Source organism: Lepisma saccharinum, chromosome 17, assembly GCF_977018435.1.
Source record: "Lepisma saccharinum chromosome 17, izLepSacc3.1, whole genome shotgun sequence".
In the NCBI taxonomy this organism is placed as follows: domain Eukaryota; kingdom Metazoa; phylum Arthropoda; class Insecta; order Zygentoma; family Lepismatidae; genus Lepisma; species Lepisma saccharinum.
Window position 1 is genome coordinate 22412879 of NC_139245.1, and position 19691 is coordinate 22432569.

The 19691-nt window shown below is 38.3% G+C and overlaps 1 long non-coding RNA gene across 1 annotated transcript; it reads right to left on the bottom strand.

The window, feature by feature from the left end:
- Positions 1-379: 379 nt before the first annotated feature.
- On the bottom strand, positions 380-12918 carry LOC146001222 (uncharacterized). The gene is made up of 3 exons (XR_014443548.1): positions 12716-12918; positions 8057-8245; positions 380-1883 (listed from the first exon to the last, which is right to left on the bottom strand). It is a non-coding gene; the product is annotated as an uncharacterized LOC146001222 (long non-coding RNA).
- Between the last annotated feature and the right edge of the window lie 6773 nt (positions 12919-19691).

A 19691-nucleotide genomic window follows, 5' to 3' on the forward strand; every position in this document is an offset into this window, starting at 1 on the left:
AAGTGAACAGGCACAATTGCTGAATTTGGGGGGTTTAAAATCCACACGAGTTTGAAGTGCAAACTCGGGGTAGTCCCAAAGTGAATGTGTGGTGTGCGATTTCAATGGACCACATCATTGGTCCATTTTCCTTCGAGGAAGACACGGTAATTGGCAACAACTATCTGAACATGCTACAGACATTCCTTGTGCCAGAACTTAATAGGTTAGGCATCATCAATGACGTCCACATGCAACAAGAAGGGGCGCCGCCACATTTTGCCCTTGAAGTTCGGCAGTTTCTTAATGAACAATTTCAAGGTAGATGGATTGGCTGAAGAGGGCCCACACAGACCCATAGCCAGGCAGGGGTCAGGGGGGCTCAGCCCCCCCCCCCCCCCCCCCCTGACAGGGTCGCCAGCACCCTTGGCACTGCCGCCAGCCCCCTTTGACATTAGGTAAAACTATTTTGTATTCTAATTTGTTTGAGGTGGAGAGTGGAAATGTAGACAGAGTATATTTTTTTGTGTACAACTTCGTTCGTTCATCTTCTTTATGAGCAGAAGTATAAGCAGCGGAAAGTGTTTAGAAGATTCTCTAGACTTTAGAAAGTTCTTTCATAGGGAGCCTTCTTTATCTGTACCTTCCCTGCCCCTGTTGCAGCCTCTCGTTTGACAGAAATCTGTGACTTTGATGTCATCATCCACATTCCTTCCACATCTGCGTCAAATTTCAACAGATCCCAAGTTTTATTCCTTTGGCCGGGGATGGAATGTACTATGATTGAAGTGAATATTGTACATTTTAACATGTATGATATAAATATCTGTATCATCAAAAATAGTATGGAGTGTGTGTTATGGGATGGTGTCAGTACTAGCAGTCATTAGCACTACAAGAGATGTTTTAGAAGATATAGAAGAAAACGTTAGTATGATATTTCTAAATTTTATATTTCAAATTAACTTAATAACCTCCGACATACATTATTTACCTTCAAATAATACTATTAAACTTTTGAAAATGAAAAATGGACTTGATTTACAAAGCCCCCCATGATAACACGCGAGCCCACCCTGGAGGTCAGTTCTAGCTACGGGCCTGAGCCCACACTTTGGTCTGCAAGATCACCAGACTTGTCACCTTGCGATTATTGGTTGTGGGGACATGTAAAGACCGAGGTGTATTCACAGAAACCAGCTAATCCCAGGAGAGCAACGACAGCACGCAATTCTTGGTTTCACAAAAAGACTGCAACAGTGTTTGGACGTGAATGGTGCACAATTGGAGGTTTGGCGATGAACCTAACAAGCAGGAAATAAACTTTGAACCTTGCTGTAAGTACACACAAAATATTTTGTTAATAAACTTAATAGTTTTCAAGTTATAGAGTTTTAGTTTTTTGCAGGACTTTATGGACTCCCTGTATAGCAATAAAAAGGCAGTGTTTCATGGTAAATCATATGATTTAAAAGATATACACAGATCTGATTAGTCCATTAGAGCCCGAACAAAGAAATAATTAGAAAAGCAACAGCCATATCCAAGTAAATCTTCGATTCGAAGATCAAATTTATCTTGTAATGGCTCAACGCCAAAGTAGTTGAATGCGATGCAAATGGAGGATGCAATTCCATAATAATTGTTGTGTGTTGCGGATAAGACCATTAACGATGCAACACAGCCAGCTAATATGCGGTAACCCCACATTTCGGCCCGTACCTTATGTTTCAGCAACATAAAAAACATAGGGATGGCTGCACATGCTACGTGCAACATACCCACACTGTACACACCATAGTACATGTAGAGTTCTGCCACAAACAATGGATTTCCAACAAGAGCACTCACTCGGGAAGAAAAGTCGTGGATGAATCTTAATTTCGGCCCATACTCTGGGTTACCTATTGAAAGAAAAAAAATAATGTAATGCCAGTATTAAACAATATTTCAGCGACTTATATAGCTTTTATACACTTGATGATTAGTGTAAATATATAATAGTTTTATAAAGACTGTCGAGAATACTGGTTTGGAAAATTCTTAACTTATACATGTAAAAGTGACTGTCACATAATTTCAATACTAGGGACAATATAGTGTGCTCGATTGATGTGAAAGATGTTTGTTCAAATGTTTGTCAGATTAAAAAAAAAAAAGATGTTATAGAAGGATAAATTTATACAATGAACAAGTATACAGCAGACCAGTGGTTCCCAAAGTGCGCATGTGGTGTCCTGGGGTGCCGTGGCTGGCTTACAGGGGCACCACAAAAGTTCCAATATTTTCACTGAAATGACACTTACTTGTTAGTCTACACATGGTTTTAGTACTATAAAATATTTCTGAATTTGAAACATGTCTTTATATTTTAACTTAAAGGAAGTAACCTAACCACAACTGAGTGCTGCAAGTGTTACATATGCCTACATTCTAACTTGAGCACCGCAGAAAAATCTTGAAACACTAAGGGTGCCGTGAAACTAAAAAGTTTGGGAACCACTACAGTAGACTAAATTCAAGTGCTTGGCCCATTTTAGGGGCGATAAATCTTGAACAAATATTGGGTGTTTGACTGACAAATCTGCAAGTGTAATAAATATGAATCCATTCGTTCGGTTCCTGATATAATTTGTACAACATACAAAGCCACTTTACATGCACCCCCACCCCAACCCTCGCAACCACAATTATTCCAATGGAATGTTCTCTACAAGATAAAATATGTTACTAATGAAACTTTGGCTTTTAACTAAAATATTGTAACGGATGGATATGTATATCCAAATTGGCACTGTGGTAATTTATGTCAACACGAGTACAACGTCATTGAGAACAGGGGTCCTGATTTTTTAGCGGGCAAACACCAAAATTTTCACCTATCAGCAAAGAATTGGCTTAAATTAATCTATCATCAATCCAAAATCTTCAGCAATAGATCAAATCCATAAGTGATTTCTTGAAATAAAAATTCTGAGTGCATCAGCTATCTGCTGAGGCTATAAAGGGGCATTCAGCACATATAAGGACAAAACACAGGGCAACACAAAGCCCTACAGAGGATTATACTGATTCTAGGTCCAGACGCCAGAGCTTCATTTGCCTGCAACATTGCAATTTCCAGGGTGTGCTATGTGGAATTGAAGTTGACTTCTAGGTGTCTTCAGAGAAGGTTACCCCTCACACCTCCCATGTGATGCTATTTGTTCACAAAAAGTATCCATGGGATCCTTTACTCAGAGTAGCCAAACTGCTACAATAAAACTTTTCACATTGATCGACCTTTCAATTGTCCACCCAAAACCATTTTGATAACGTCTCTAGGTGAGCACGGTCATGAGCTATGGAGGTACTATGAGCCTCAATCTGTATTGGTAGGAAAGCTGATGACCTGAAAAGACGGGTCCTTGTTTTTGGACAAATTAATCCATTTGAATGAGCTGGTGGTTCGAAAAAGATTTCCTCAAAATTTACTTATTTCTGAGTAAGAATAATAATTAAAATCGCAAATTAAAAATGCTTATATCCTCATCAATTACACGTAAATGTGTGCATTTGTATGTAACACAAGCCAAACTCCGTGGTGGAGTGGTTAGCACAGCTGCCACTTTGGCAAAACACAAAGATGAGGATGAGTGATATGATGAAATTGATGAAGAGTCACTCATAAAGAACACCTATGCCCAGGCTGGGATCTGAACCTGGGACCCTGCGCTTCATTACACCAGTAGCGAAGCGTAGAGTTCCTAGCAGGGTAGGCACAAAAGTGCGATAATTTCCATTAGTTGCTCAAATATGTAAAAAGAAAGGGAGGGGGGTGATGTCATGGAGAGTGGTTCAATGTCTCTCCAGGCAGCTTCTTTACTTGCAAGTGGCGTGACGTCTTCAAAAGTGTTGTTACCTGCCATCAGTACGATAATTATGTCTTAGACGTTCTCCTCCCGCCCACCAGATGTCATCGATCTAGATTTTGTTCATTTCGGGTTTTTTTTTATTTGTTTATATATTTTTCAACCCCTGATTTATGCACACACCTCCAGAAAGAAGTACCAATCACGGGACATCGCGAAAATCCAACGAATAGTGCTCGAGCCCTGTTGTCAATTCTTCATCACTTTTTTTCTAAATTTATTTTGCAATTGAGGTGAAAAGGGCTAGAACTCCGCCATAATTTTCGGGTCAGTCTGACGTTTGTGCTGTGAGCAGACGACAGAATTCCGCACTTTCAGCGACTGTCAGTTTGGTATGTTCTATTGCTGCCATCTTAGTTTTTTTTAGCAAGACTTCCTCGCACCGAGGAAAACACCATTGTTATCTGTTGCCTAACCAAAGGAATGGTTGTAGTTAATTCCAGTCTTGGCTTTCTAGATAAATGAATTTCTGACACCTGTACGTGCAAGTAAACATAATTTAAATTTTGAATATTTTCGTCTAATTTGTTCTGCTCTATGTTAATCATGACGATGAGAATGTATGGAGAATGAATTAAAGATGATCAGGAAACACTGACATGACCACAATTAGGTCACCTGGCTTCGTAACGTGTTAGGATGACCACCACGGGGCTTTCAAGAAAAAACATAAGTAAAGGTGACCTCTCTCATTCAGTGTGTATACTTCGCATCCTAGTTTGTTCTACCCCTTGTGTTAGTAGACACCTTTACGTGATAATAGAACATAGGATCCTTGTTTGGGACCCGGCAACACGACAGGTTACTATGTAACATATAAACAGGTTATAATAAATGTAGTTGCTTGAGAGAATAGAATCCCAATTTTTAGGCGCAATTCAGCTCTTTTCTGCCAATCCAATGTGACAACACTGGCCTGTTCCGCCAGACCTGAAACAGACATGGCCCGCGCAATAACCCCATAACCCTCTTTGTCCTAAACCCAAAAAAGTCTTCCCTTGCATTGTACTCTCATTGAACGCCCTCTTCTCTTGTTATCCCTTCAGGGTAAACGAAACTGCCTACCTCTTCGCTTGTGTCGGTTGCATAAAAAAATGTCTGCTTGCAATATCTATTCGATGACAGTGTTAACGCATTAAATAACGTTTCAACAACTTTTAATTTTTTAAAAATTTTGCTGTCACTTGCCACTGCTAATTGCAAAGGAAAATATAGTTGAAAACATTTTAGAAATTATTGTTATAAGAAGGAAACATGAAAGACCAAAAGTGGGTCCTACCTTACCGATGATTACATCTTCACTCAATTAAGAACTCGATTGTTCTTGCATTTCAGTCCAGCACTTCTTGCATAAATCTGATCGCTGCAAACGACACGAATCACAAACAAAGCTCAACCGCCACAAACTTCGCGCTCCGAGCCACGCTCCCTTGTAGCGTCCTGAGCAGGAGGCAAGCTTTCACAGATAGGAAACAAAGGAGGGAATCCCCGTTCACGATAAAAAGTAATTATTCTATTTCCAGTGAAAGTAAAACTACGTTGTAAATATAAGGCGTAGCTAGCATTTTAATTTACATAATTTGGTATGAAGACTTACTTTACAAATATAAGTTCTTTAGACTTTCTGTTTACGCTACGGTGTTGGGTGAATCGACAAGACCATCAGTACTCTAACCAGAAAACGAAGTCAGAACTACAGTACTCTGTAATTTTCAATTTCACTTACACTTTTCGATGGAAGGAAGGAAAACCTAAGTTTCGTACAAGATATGGAGAATGGACAATGAAATAGAAATATCTCTGCACGAACACAGGCTAATGTTTATATAAAATGCCGGTACACCACAAATTTCCAACCCTGGCGGAAATGCAATGTTGCTGATATTCTGTTCGTCCTAGTGAGTAGCACCGCGAGGCCGGCCTCAGGAGCACGTTATAAGCATACGTACAGTACTCGTAAGATTAGGCTTCCCGCATATACGACCATACGACCTGTAATACGACGGAATGTGAAGAGAAGAGGCCCGAGCAAATGTGCCTCACTCCGTGGAAAGTTTGTATACTGGACAGGGTTAGAATTTTTTTCATAAATGAAAATTCCAAACTTTTCCATTGCATTACATGTGTTTTGACGAAATAAGTAAAGACACCTTTAAAAGAGTAATGGTGTGGGTAGGCCCGGCCTCCTGGCCTCATAGGACGCTTCGCCACTGCTTACCACTCTGCTACAGTGTGATGTTATATTCTCCCTTTGTAGAATATTTGTCAAATACAGCAAGATTTTTATGATTATTGTGGTGTAGTTAATGAACTATATATAAAAATGTGTACTTGTGTCACAAAGAAGCATTTAAGTTATCTGGAAATGTAATTACTTAATTACCTTTTAAGGTAAATCTGTAGATAAGATCCAAAGGAGAAAATTTACTATTTAATGAACAACAATTTGTACCCTTGCAGTCAGGGATTCAGTGTTCCTGAAGCAGACCCGTACCCAAGGGGATGGCCATCTCCCTCGAGTTTCGAAATACTTTAATGTGAACCTATAAAAACCTACGAAAATAACGTTGATTTTTCAAATTGAAAAAACAAGAACCCAAGAAAGCTTCCTACAAAAATAGTATAAAGATCTTGACAGAGAGGTGAAGAAGAGTGCTCGAAATGATAAAAAGCAATTGGATAGAACAACAAGCAAGAGTAGCGGAGGAAGCAGCAAATAAGGGTGTCTTAAAACAGCTTTATCAAAGAATTTCAATTTTGACCTTGCACAAATGGAGGGAGGCAGGCTCCAAAAGTCTGCAGTCTGCAATATTTAGTAATTTTAGTTGTATAACCATTGATGAAAGGCTACCAGACATCCCGATTAAGCCAGGATAGTCCATTACTATCCATGGCCCGATTTTGTTCATTTCAGCTCGGTCACTATTTGCTATAAAGGAAGACTTGTACCTCTATAGACATTGTACTGGTTATGTAGGACATTTTGTAGAATTGGGAATAGGGATAGGGGTATAAAGGCTATACAAGTACCAGAAAACAACTCACATCAACAGTTTCAACACCAGCAAGAAACATGAAATACTGTTGAGTCTACTTTTGATATGTCCGCATTATTTGATATTGAAATCAGTGGTGTATTAGAGGAAAGAGAAAAATGGTAGGAGGTGATGTATGTGAACATTACATGAAGGGGAAAATGGAATAACTGGATATGAGAGAAGTGCACAAACAAAACACAAGTTTCACATAAACAAAACAGAAGTTTCACAATGTGACAATATCTTTAGATTATACAAAAAGACCAATTTATGAAGGGTATACATAAACCCTTGTTCAGTAATGATACTTCAACCAACAGCTTTATCTCCAATCTGGAGTTCATTGGCGTATTCTCCTTCATATACAGTGGAGTCTTTTTAAGTCAAACTTCAAGGGAACACAGAAACATTCAAATTATCCAAAATTCGAATTAAGAAAAACCTCATGCCATTAACCCTTAACCGGGCAACCAGTGTCTATCAGACACTGTTTCTTATATTTTTTTGTCACATACTCCAAACGATACTTGCAAACGATATTTTTTGACTTTGTTTGTTTCTCTCTTTTTTCTCATTTGACAATATTTAACTTTGTTTGCTAAAGAAGGTCAGTCGTAAAAAAATATTTTCCATTTCACTTACGTAAACAGGCATGCAGTGTCTGTCGGACACAGTGTACAATTGATATCTAAAGAAGTCTACTTGAATATGTATTAAAAAATGTTTAATCACATAAAAATATTATTAATGCTAAAATAGAAAAAATGAAAAATATATGAGCAAATAAAACTATTTCCTCACACTACCTTCACTACAGACACTGCTTGCCCGGATAAGGGTTAAAGATGGTTTCAAGGGGAATAAACTTCTGTTTGATGTATCTAGTAATTCGAATTATCCAACTTCGAATTAAAGAGAGTCCACTGTATGTAGAAATTGCTGGAAAATTTGAAGTTGTCAGACTTCTGTTTCTGTTTCCCTGCATTGGTGTTTTATTTCTGTTATATATAATAAATATATAACCAATAAATAAAAATTGTTGTTGTAATCCAGGTCATATTTTCAAAATATGCCACTGCTGGAGTCATATTTTCCACCCACCTGTTTCTACCTCTGAATAGAACTCACCATATCGTAAAACTCCTAGTGCTGCTGATACAAGGCAAGTCCCAAAACAGCCATATGCCCATCTGTATTTATAGTAGTAAGAGGAACACAAGGACCTCACAGCCCACATGGAAGAGAGGACGAGGATCAAATTGGCAAGGGCAGTAGTAAAGCGTGTCTCTGGCATTCCGTTGTCACCCTCACATAACACTTGAAAGAAAACATAAAATAAGTGCAGGCTACAAGTGTGCAATCAGTTTTCTCACATTCTAATTCTTACAAAAATCTACCAGAGTTATTTTCTATTTGTTTTCCTGAGCAAATAGGAATATTGAAAATATATTGTAGAAATACTATTGAGGCATAGCATAAAAAAGCTTTGGTTGGTAAGCCACATCATAGGTATGTGTTTCGATTCTGTAATATTTTTTTACAAATTCTATGGGAGGATGAGGAGGACATTTGAAATAACAAAATGCATGTGGAAGTAAATATGAAGTTAGGAAAAAACACCTGTAAAAAGGAGGTTGTCTCATTGGTTTTATTTTCATGGAAAACTTTGCATACACACAAGAAAGGTGTGGATATATTATGTATATATTCAAATGTATAAATAATTACGCTGTAAGAATGGGGCCCCTTGACTGACTGTACTCTGTCAGGAAGTCTGTTGAATTATTTTTTAGTTGATAGATTTTGAAGTTTTATGTAATTAGTTTTAGGGCATACTACAAACCACAAAGCAGCAAGTACAAAAGTACAACCTGCGTAAGTAAAAAACCTCCTATCTCAGAGTACTCTCACCGTTTCTTATCCATAAAAACTAGTTGCAGATGCACTCAAATAGCGAAAAACATGTGGAAATGCTAATGTCCCAAAACTTAGAATTCCTAATCTAACATATCAAAAATTGCTATCAGTGTCCAACCACACACACCCCTAACCTCATCATCATCATCTTTTGCTGTTTCCTGCCTCTGGCTGGGTTGGAATCTTCTTTTTAGTGTTCAAATATTCAGTGTCCCTATTCGTAGCCCTCGTTGTCTCCAATTTCCATTCCGGCTTGCTTCCCTCTTTTCTCAAGTTTTTATGCTTTCGGCTGTCGACTAATCAGGCCAGTCACAGCCTACACCTGGGTGGTGGGGCTGCCACCTGTGGGTACTCAGGTAGGGCCGGATTTACCTCTTTGCCGCCCCTAGGCCAAACAAGCTCTGCCGCCCCCATACCGTTTATCAAGAATGAAAAAAATCATTACTTTCTGTATTACTATTTTTACTATTAACGGTATGCAGTATTAATTAAATGAGTTACATACAAAGATGTATTACGTCGCTACATGCTTTCATTGTTAGGTTAGGCAAGTTAGGTCTAACACTCGTAGCATTAATAAAACTTCCTTAAATGCTTTCGTTGTTAGGTTAGGAGGGTCAGGTTTAGGAGTCTTAGCATCAAAATAATGTCCCTAAATTCTTCCAACACCTGATCACATAACATCTGGTCCATATGATCTCAATTACGAAACCCTCTTCGAGCCTCGCATGAAATTCTGCTAAACTCTGTGTCTGAGACAACTGGAAAATAAGAACAGCTGCTCACGTAAGCTACTCTTCATATCATAATTTCTCTAGTAAATACTACTTAGTGAAGCTCTTAACTGTGCTAATTAGTTTCTCCAAGCTTTGAACTTACGGCCCAAGTTCCTTTGTTTTATTGCAATTTCATTATGTTACATATGCATTTTTTACATGGTTTGATTTAGATTTACGTCTGTTAACACATGCTGCAGAGTTTTAGCAATTACTTACTGCGTGTTTCCTTGACACTGATTTTTCACTTCCATATACAGAGCATTCCCTGACATTTGCTACGAGACTTGGCGGCAAGCGGCCTGGCATCAGCACTTGTATTTCCCGGTAAACGGGAAAGAAACAGTCGCACGCTAAAGTCTATTTTTTTCACTCTCCCTGCCTTCGCTCTCTTTCCCTTTCCGTTGACGTTGCAGACTGATGCCAGTATAATCTTCTCTCGGAAGTTATGTTGTGTCGTGTCCATGTGTTGAAGATTGTGGCTTAATATGGCACCACAAAAGTTTACATTACAACAAAGGATTTATCTTGTTGCGTGTTACTTCGGAAAGAGGAATTGTGGAGAAGTGCGACGACGTTTTGCAACGAAATTTCCTGGTGTTCCCGTTCCACATAGGACCACTATATTTAACCTCATAAAAAAGTTTAGAGTAACAGGGTCAGTTCTGAATAAAAGTGGAAAGAAAAATGGGGAAATAAAGTATACAAAGACAATCCGCTCACCATCCGTGCGTTAAGAGAGAGTATTGTACAAGAAATCGGAAGAATTACAGTAGACGAACTTGCATGTGTAAATGCCAATTTCCTTCGGTGATGCCAGGAATGTGTTGCAGCAGAGGGACATAATTTTCAACCCCTTCTGTATTGATTGATTGATTTAGTTTATTTTACTTCGCGTTTTGCGCCTCTTGGCTAATTTGCGAAGATGAGGATGAGTGATGAAATTATGAAATTGATGAATGGACATTCACAAACAACCAAGCCCGACCAGGATTCGAACCCGGGACCCTTGGAACCCCTTCTGTAGTCAAGGTTAGTACACAATATGGAAACTGTAATTTTAATAGCAGACTCTAGCGACTTTTGCTGACCTGTTCACCGGGAAAGACAAGCGCTGATGCCGGGCAGCTTGCCGCCGAGTCTCGTAGCGAATGTCAGGGAATGCTCCGTACATCTATATAAACTTGCTGCCAAAATGTTCGAAGATTTTGTTCAATACATGCTTTCGTAGTTAGGTTAGGAGGGTCAGGTTTAGTTCCCTTGGAATTTTAATAATAACTAAATGCTTTAGTGGTTAGGTGAAGTGGGTCAGGTTTAGTTCTCCTAGCATTAAAATAATATTCCTAAATGCCTTCGTAGTTAGGCACAAGGTACCTCTAACATCCTACTTTACTCATAAATTGGACCTTTTAGAAATAAAAACTGTGCTGATTAGTTTCAGGAATATTCCAAATTTCGTGGGACAGTGATTGCAAAAATTCTATGATAATTAGTCTTTCTGCTAGGAGAATTTGAAAAAAATCATAAAACAATCGGAACTGTTACTGAACTTACTTCAAAAATTGTTACCCCTATTATGAAGTACGTCCTAATACTGCTATAAAATTTTCAATCATTAAACACTTTCAACCGTTACCCAAAAGGTGAATATCTCGAATGAAAGTGAGAACAAACTTACACAACTATAATTACAGTGTTAATTTACAAATACTGCATAGCCAAATAAGCTTTGGTGAGAGCTCCTGGGATTGATTCCCGGTGAACAACACCACAATTTCGGTATTGACCTAGCATCGTGTGAACAGAATAGAATAAATTTATCCATCATTAGGCATTTTTACTTTGGTACTACTTTACTATACCTGAGACACCTGGAAATCATTTCTTTCGCACTTTTTTACATTGCTAACGTACTATTCTGCATTCCGGAACACTTATTTAGGTGAAATAATTTAATTTGTTAGGAAAGTAATGTATATTTCTTACATTTACGAGTACTTACTGTTCTTGTTTATTTCCACACACAACATGGCGATAGCTTACCGTTGATCATTCCTTGAGCCAGAAAAACCGTTGACGTTAGCCCAAAAATTCACGATAGCCCCACAAACCATCACGGGGACGAGGTATGCCTACTAGGTTAGGTAACGCTACAGAAAATGATTTGCGTAAGTACTTTCTCCTGTAAATTTGAAGAAATCTGTCTCAGGTATAGTAAAGTGTTACCTTTACTTTTAACAGATGTCATCAACAGTAGACCTACAATAACCATTAGGACAATTTGGGAGGTACTTTCAAAGAAGCACGCTCCAGTCTCGAAAGCCAGAAGGGTCTCCCCGGTGGCGTAGTGGTAACGTCATTGCCTTGTAATCAAGGGGTCTCGGGTTCGATTCCCAGTGGAAGCACATGGCACAGTGGTTCGGACCCCACTTTAAACTGTAAGTCCAGTCCCGTAGCCTTTCGGTGCATACAGTAAACAAAAAATCAATTCGAAAGCCAGAAAACAGCGCCGATGGGACTCGATGCGTGACCGAGCATAACCCAATGAAAAAGCCGTTCAGGCACCCCTTGCTCCATGGAGTTTATTTACAAATAGATCGTGAAAATGACGAACAGAGAACTTCTGCTAATGAAGTCTAATCTTTTCTTTTTTTTAATACAAATAGAGGAGGTATGTTATTATTATTAATTAGCGAAAAGAACCATGGACATCCAATCTAACCACTTTGTTGTCTAGTTAATAATCGCTTGTCGCTAACTTGAGGAACATAAGGCATTCATCGGTTGTGTCACCTTCTTAGTCTATGGTGTCACGCAAAATAACGATTAGATTTGACAGTTATAGATATCCAACCCCAGGTTGTATACACACACAACATTAATCGCACAGATAGTGTAATAATTCTTTCGTTATGCATCGATATTTGAGATCAGATCAAGTAGAAGGTTTACACAAAAATAATTTGTGTCTTATAGTTCACACGAAATCTTATTTTTATTTAAATAATTAATTAATAATTCAATATATTATCCTAAATAATAATAGAAATCTTACTACAAGCTATATTATTTTAAAATATTAAGCGTTTTGTACCCGTCACAAACTGTGTAGAAAATTCAGACCACGATTTGTGTACATTCTGGAACGACTTTAATGCAGTTTTGTCAAATTATCCATGCCAAGGAAAATTTTTTGACCCCAAACAAACCATAAATATCTCCAGTGAAAGAGATTTATTTACGCACTTAATAATTACTGAATATTATATAAAACAAAAATAACTGACAGAAGCATGTAAAAAGTATAAATGCGTAACCATGGAGACAATAGTCTTGTTATGTGGAATAATCCACGAATGAACTTCGGTTCGAAAATCTCAGATGTCGTGGACGTCCGGTTGGCGGAACATGTCCCCGTGAAAAATCTACAACCTAAAATTATATATTTCACGTAAATATTTTAATTTCATGTACAGCAATTTTTTAAAAATTATTTATGGACGTTGCAGCATCACGATAACTTCAAACTGGAGTGTTTTTGGATGAGATAACTCGGATTTTCGGGACGGGAAATGGTCGAAATTACCCGAAACTCTGAAAATCTCGAATTCTGCACGTCATTTTCACTTTAAGTGAGTGTTTTTGCATTTCTGCAATAAAAACTAATACTTTCCGATAAGTTTCAGAAATTTACAATGCAGAAAACGTCGAAAATTAACGACTTTTTAAAATGGCCATTCGGTATTTCCCGACTGCTCGGATCCCGAAAAGTCGGGAAGTCATTTCCCGAAGTCGGAATCGGGACGGGAAATTTTCTTCCCGATCCCGGTTCCGACTTTTCTGGATCCCGCACACCCCTAGTTAGGTTATAGACTTAGCCCCAATCAGCGAGCCAGAGAACTGCAAGATGCATCTGAGAGGAAACACGTGACTACCAACTTCCGGCTTAAGATCATCTTATTCAGAGGAAATTAATAACTATCGATTATGCAACAAATGCTAATATTTTCTTTATTTAATATTAGTACTTGGTAAGTCTTTCGGGGAGTCCGGACCCCTGGACCCCCTTCCTAAATACGTCCTTCCTGTCCTTCAAAGCCGTATGATCCCAATATAATCCTTGTTTTCCAATAAGTTCAGAGGAAAGTATACAACAAATGCTAAACGAGTATATTTTCATTATTTAATTTTCGTACATTTCGTGCATTTTCTCGTGGCGAATTGGTTCGAAAGGAAGCTTTCAGACTGCAGCGATACGTGTCTCTTGGAAACCAACATTAAAAAATTAACAACACCTTCCGAATTAAAGCAACACGACAAATTGCAGGTGTCGCTTGTCGCTCGGACTGGGTCGTTTTATCAATACCGTTCATTGTGTTGCCAAGGCCTGTTATTTGCACAAGCGTGACTGGTGAATGGTTTGCTTTAGATCGAATGCTTCTGTGCGAAATCCCGATATCGCATGTCGCTTCAGTCTGAAAACTCGCTTGTTGTTTGAAGTAAATTCGTGCAAGTGAAAGTGACATGCCATATCATAGATTTTCCCTAAATCCCTCAGGCGGAAAGGCGAAGTTGAAAGCACACATATTTACTAGCATTTGTATGTGTCATTATTTCTGCAGATTTGTTGGCAAAGATTCACTTAAGCATACTTTATAATATAATAATATCAGGAGTTTTATAGAATTATCTTTCCCTCACTTTTCCATTTATAAAGTAATTGAATATATCTAAACTTTCGTACATTTTGAGTTCGTCGTGCATTTACCCAACAGCGAAAGAAACAGTAGGCGAATTGTCCACCACCATTTTAATTCGGTGTGAATTACACACTGTGATAACAGTGAATTGAAATAATGACTTCAATAAGCAGAGAACAATGCCTGCTTCGAACCAACATAGTTTCATTCGCTAGTAAAACAACAGGATGTAGAATAAAGAAGTAACCCATACAGCACAAATCTTCCAGGGATATCCATTGATTATCCACAATGTCCAGATCAGATCCATGGATATTATGGATATCCATTGAATGTCCGTTAGATATCCATTTCTGAATATCCATTGGACGTCTTAGAATATCCAGAACTGGACATCTAAAACTCGACAAATTCTTGATATCTAATACACAGTCTAAACGTGTATAGAACTGGTTATAAGAAACATTGTCCAATTCCGAATATCCAATACGTCGCCAGATCTCTTCCAAAACTGAATATCCAAAACATATCCAGATCTTGTCCAAAACTGGATATCCAAAATACATACAATTCTGGTTGTCTATTACATGTCTAGAACTGATCCAGAACTTGTTATCCAACAATGAACATAAATAGGATATGTTTCGAATATTAGAAAATGGTAGGTGTGTGCGGGATCCCAAAAAGTCGGGACCGGGAAAGAAATGAAATGGGAATGAAAATAGCGGTTGACAATTTGCCTACCATTATATTTGCCGTTAACTGTACATGAGATACTTGTATCATAGAATAGTTAGGGTATAGAAGATTACCCTACATTTAAACCTCGCTGCGCTTGGAAATTGCAGTTCCGTTGGTGGCCAATAGATGGCGCGGCCGTCTTCTTTTGCTGCTCGCAGTAAATAGGGGGGTGGGGGGAGATTCATTGTCCCACTGGAGTTTCCTTTACCACAGAAAGGACAGGGGTGGGTTGTGAAACAGGTTTTCTGAAAACGAGGGGGGAATATATTTCGTTTTCTGATTTCATGCAGTTCGTGAATTTACGGAATGAGGACTTTGCCAGGCAGGTACATACCCTACCAGGCGCGAAATCATTGAAGATTGAGTTTTTTTGGGGGGGGCAAGAAGATTGTGGTCTACACAGACATACACAAACTATACATATATATTATGTATGTGCATGAAATTTTTCAAATTTTCTACCAAGCAACTGAGAAGAAAGAGCCTATATGATTAATATTTGTAATGTTATTAAATATAAAAGTAAATTACTAAATATGTAAAAATACATTAGTATTAAATACATATACGGGAATTTATTTGATATTTTTTTATGTATCAGATATTTATAATTGCCTTCTCGATTGCGCAGTGAATACGTTTTCGCCTTGTAATCAAGGAGTCCCGGGTTCGATACCTCGTGGAGGCACATAGTGGTTCGGATCCCACTTTAAGCTATCGTTTGATTGACTTGTTATTGATTTTTAGTTTTGGTTATTATGTATAGGTTTTCTACCTACCTGTGGGTGATCGCGGCGATAGGATTGAAATAAAACATTATCTCTTATGCCTTTAGAATCGGTTTGGATGGAAGGGGGAAGGGTGCGTGGTATTCGCATTAACACAAGGTTAGTCGAGCAACTGTGCAGATTAAGGTTGACTAACAATGGCAGTGAGCTTAAAGTATCTTAAGTAAACATATATTGCTTAAATATGTCTGCACTATACAGTGACTCAACTACAGGGGGGACAGGGGATCATTGCGAGCAATTACCTCTTCCATTTCAAATTTTATGCAAATAAAAATTCATTTTGTAAAATTTTCTTGCTTGTTTCGTTCGCATTATCTGCAATTCTTGTTTTCATCAAGTTCAGAGGGGCGGCAGGAGTCAGACATTGGGGCCGAATGATCTAAAAAACGTTGCAAAAGAGAGAATGCCATGGCGTCCAGGGAAATTAATTGCGCACTATTAAATCAATATTGTTTTCAATTGCACAAATTGGATCTAAAAATTTTTGAGGTATCTGCATTTTTCCGGACCTTCTCATCGGACTAAAATGTATGATATAAAGTAATCCCCTCACATTAGCCTTCTAATACTAATAGTAACTAGTAGAAGGAAATATGGCGGACTCCAGCTTTGAAAGATGGGTAATAGGGCGGTGATGGGACTTCATTAACTGAAAATTCGTCACTCAATGAAAGTCAATCGGAAAGACTGGATTCCGAAAAGGATTTCAATTTTAATAATAGTGGACATTATTAATAATAATTTCAACAATAGCAATTCTTTTCGATATATTTCATGAAAAAAAAAAAAAACCTTTTGATATTAATAGATCATCAGTGCTGGAGTTGTGGGTGTGGAGAAGGAGTGCAGAGGTGTACTTTTCCCCCAGTTATGTAAATTTCCATTAACCATCCACTCCTGCTAGGATAATTTGCATAAGCATCCCCCACTTCTTCATTGTCTCCATGCTGATCTACACAAAGACCCTCCTCGACCAAGCATACGAGGGTCACTATTTATATTTTGAGCCTTGGCAACACTGATTGAAGTTAGGCGCGATTTGACGTTTGCACGGAATCGTCTGGCATTATTGACCATAACGTACTTCAAATGTTTTGTCAATAGCTTCATTTGTGTTGTTTATGTTGCCTTGGAGATTGCGAGACAACAATAAAATGGAATTAACTCGTGAACATTTTCGTGCGATGATTTTTTACGATTTTCGACGTGGATTATCAAGACAAGAGTGCATCGATCAAGTTACTTCCACATTTGGCGATGAAGCCCCATCCTTTGCCACTGTGAAACGCTGGTATAACGAATTTAATCGTGGCCGCCATTCGCTCACCGACGAGATTCGCGAAGGTCGTCCAAAATCAGTTGTTGTTCAAGAAAACATTGATGCTGTGCAAAACCTAATACTGCAAGATCGTCATGTGACATACTGTGAGATTGAGGCAACCATAGGCATATATAAAATATTACATGATCATTTAGCTGTGAAAAAGGTATGTTCTCGTTGGATCCCACACAATTTGACAAATACTCAAAAAGACGCTCGCGTCAATCGGTGCAAACAAATGCTCAATAAATACAATCGTGGTGCTTCAAAAGACGCTTATAAGATTGTAACAGGTGACGAATCATGGATATATGCATATGCGCCGGAACGTAAACAGCAGTCGACTGTATGGGTGTTTCAAGATGAACCCAATCCAACAAAAGTTGTTCGCGCTCGAAGCACATCGAAACAAATGGTCGCCTGTTTTTTTCGGGAAAACTGGTCATGTGGCAACTGTGCCTTTAGAGGAACGTAGAACGGTCAACTCTGAATGGTACACAACAATTTGTTTGCCAGAGGTCTTCGGTCCAATACGGAAAACAAACAAACGCCGTCGGATCATTCTTCATCAAGACAATGCCAGCTGTCACACATCTCGTCTAACAACCGACTTTATGAACAGTCAAAAAATTGAATTGATGTGTCATCCGCCGTACAGTCCTGATTTGGCACCCAATGACTTCTTCTTGTTCCCGAATGTCAAGAATAAATTGCGTGGACAACGATTTTCGTCGGAGGAAGACGCCGTTGATGCGTTCAGAAACCATGTTATGGAGGTGTCTCAAGAAGATTGGAAAAACTGCTTTGACAAATGGTTCGAAGGAATGCAAAAGTCTATTGACCATAAAGGAGAATACTTCGAAAAACAATAGAGCAGTTTTCAATACCAAATTCCTGTTTTTTCATTGTTAGGCTCAAAATATAAATAGTGACCCTCGTACCAGCTATATGAGTTTCCACTTCGAGCACTGTAGATCTTAAAATAGAAACACACTGGAAAGAAGGAAATGTCCACAGAATTTCAATATGGAAGAAAAATGAACTTCACAAAATGCCCCCAAATCATGGTAACTAGTGTTGCCCACGAGACAAGACTTTGGCCTGTCTCGTCTCGTGGAAATGCTGTGAAATGCTGTCTCGCCTCGAAAATATTCGTTTGTCTCGGAACACATGATCAATCTCGTCTCGTCTCGAATTTTTAAAAGCCTGTCCCGTCTCGTCCCGTGGGCAACACTAATGGTAACATTTAACCCATATGCTGTGAACCCTTAGGGCAAAGGGATAATTCGACTCCACATCCTACTGAGTTTTGGGACCACTTTGAAGTAACATGGAACAGGTGTAAACTATTTGAGAATTTTTTTCAGCTATTATTTGAATATAAAAAGGCTTAGAGCCATCTTGAAAATATTTGATGCGAAGTTACATTCAAATACCACACGTAAAATTAAAATTAGTGATAAAAGTTCATGATTTATCAAATTTAATTCTTTATATTGTGCAGCAACAAAGCAACGACTGGTTGAGTAACTGAATCTTTCTATACTGGATTCATAACTGTAGACATTTTATGCATACGCTCACCACAAACTGAGTAGCTACAAAGTTATGAGTAGACGTCGGATTTTAGGTTTTTAACCTATTTTTCCTTCACAGGTATGCAAGAAATAATAAGTTATGTCAGCGTTTCGTTAAAAAACGCAACAACTGATGAAGTTTTATAGTGCCTAAAAAACCTATTTTGCTTGTTAGAACCTATTTTAGGTTCCACGGTTACCTGTGCAATACAAAGTGGTCTGATCTAGGGATGACCAAACGGATCCGGATCCAAAAGTTTCGGATCTTGATACGGATCCGAGAGTTTCGTATCTCAATCCCATTATAATATTACCACACCTTAAAAGGTATTATGATCTTCGATTACAAAGAAATTTTTCGTTAGTCCTACAAGAATTTTTTTCAAGTGTTGTTCCTAAAATACTTTGCTACGCATCCGCTAACACACTCGTGCACAAAAATAATCTTACTTGTTTAACATAAAATGTCAGAGGTGATTTTGTAAATGCCATTGAAACGAATATATAATTATTCTAATGTATTGGAAATGAAAACACACATAAATGTGAGACATTCCATTCCAGGATGAAACCTCTAACACATATAACAAGATAGAAATGTTATACAAAAATTATACAATTGTTCTACAGTTACAGTTTTACAACTTAAAATGAAAGATTATAATATATGCAGTGTTATATAATTACAAACTGTAAGACTAACAAAGGAGGTTATCTCAGTATCCCTATCCGATTTCCATGAAACTTGGCAGGTGTATAGTGGGGCCCAAAGGAAGAAATACGTGATTTTTTTTGTTTCAGCTAAAAAACAGTTTTACAGGGCAAAACCCACTCAATTGTCAAGATGAGGACAAATTGAAGTGGGGATCTGACCCCTGTGTTCCCCTCCGATTTCCATGAAATTTGACAGGTGTATAGAGAGGCCCTATGCCCCCTGTTT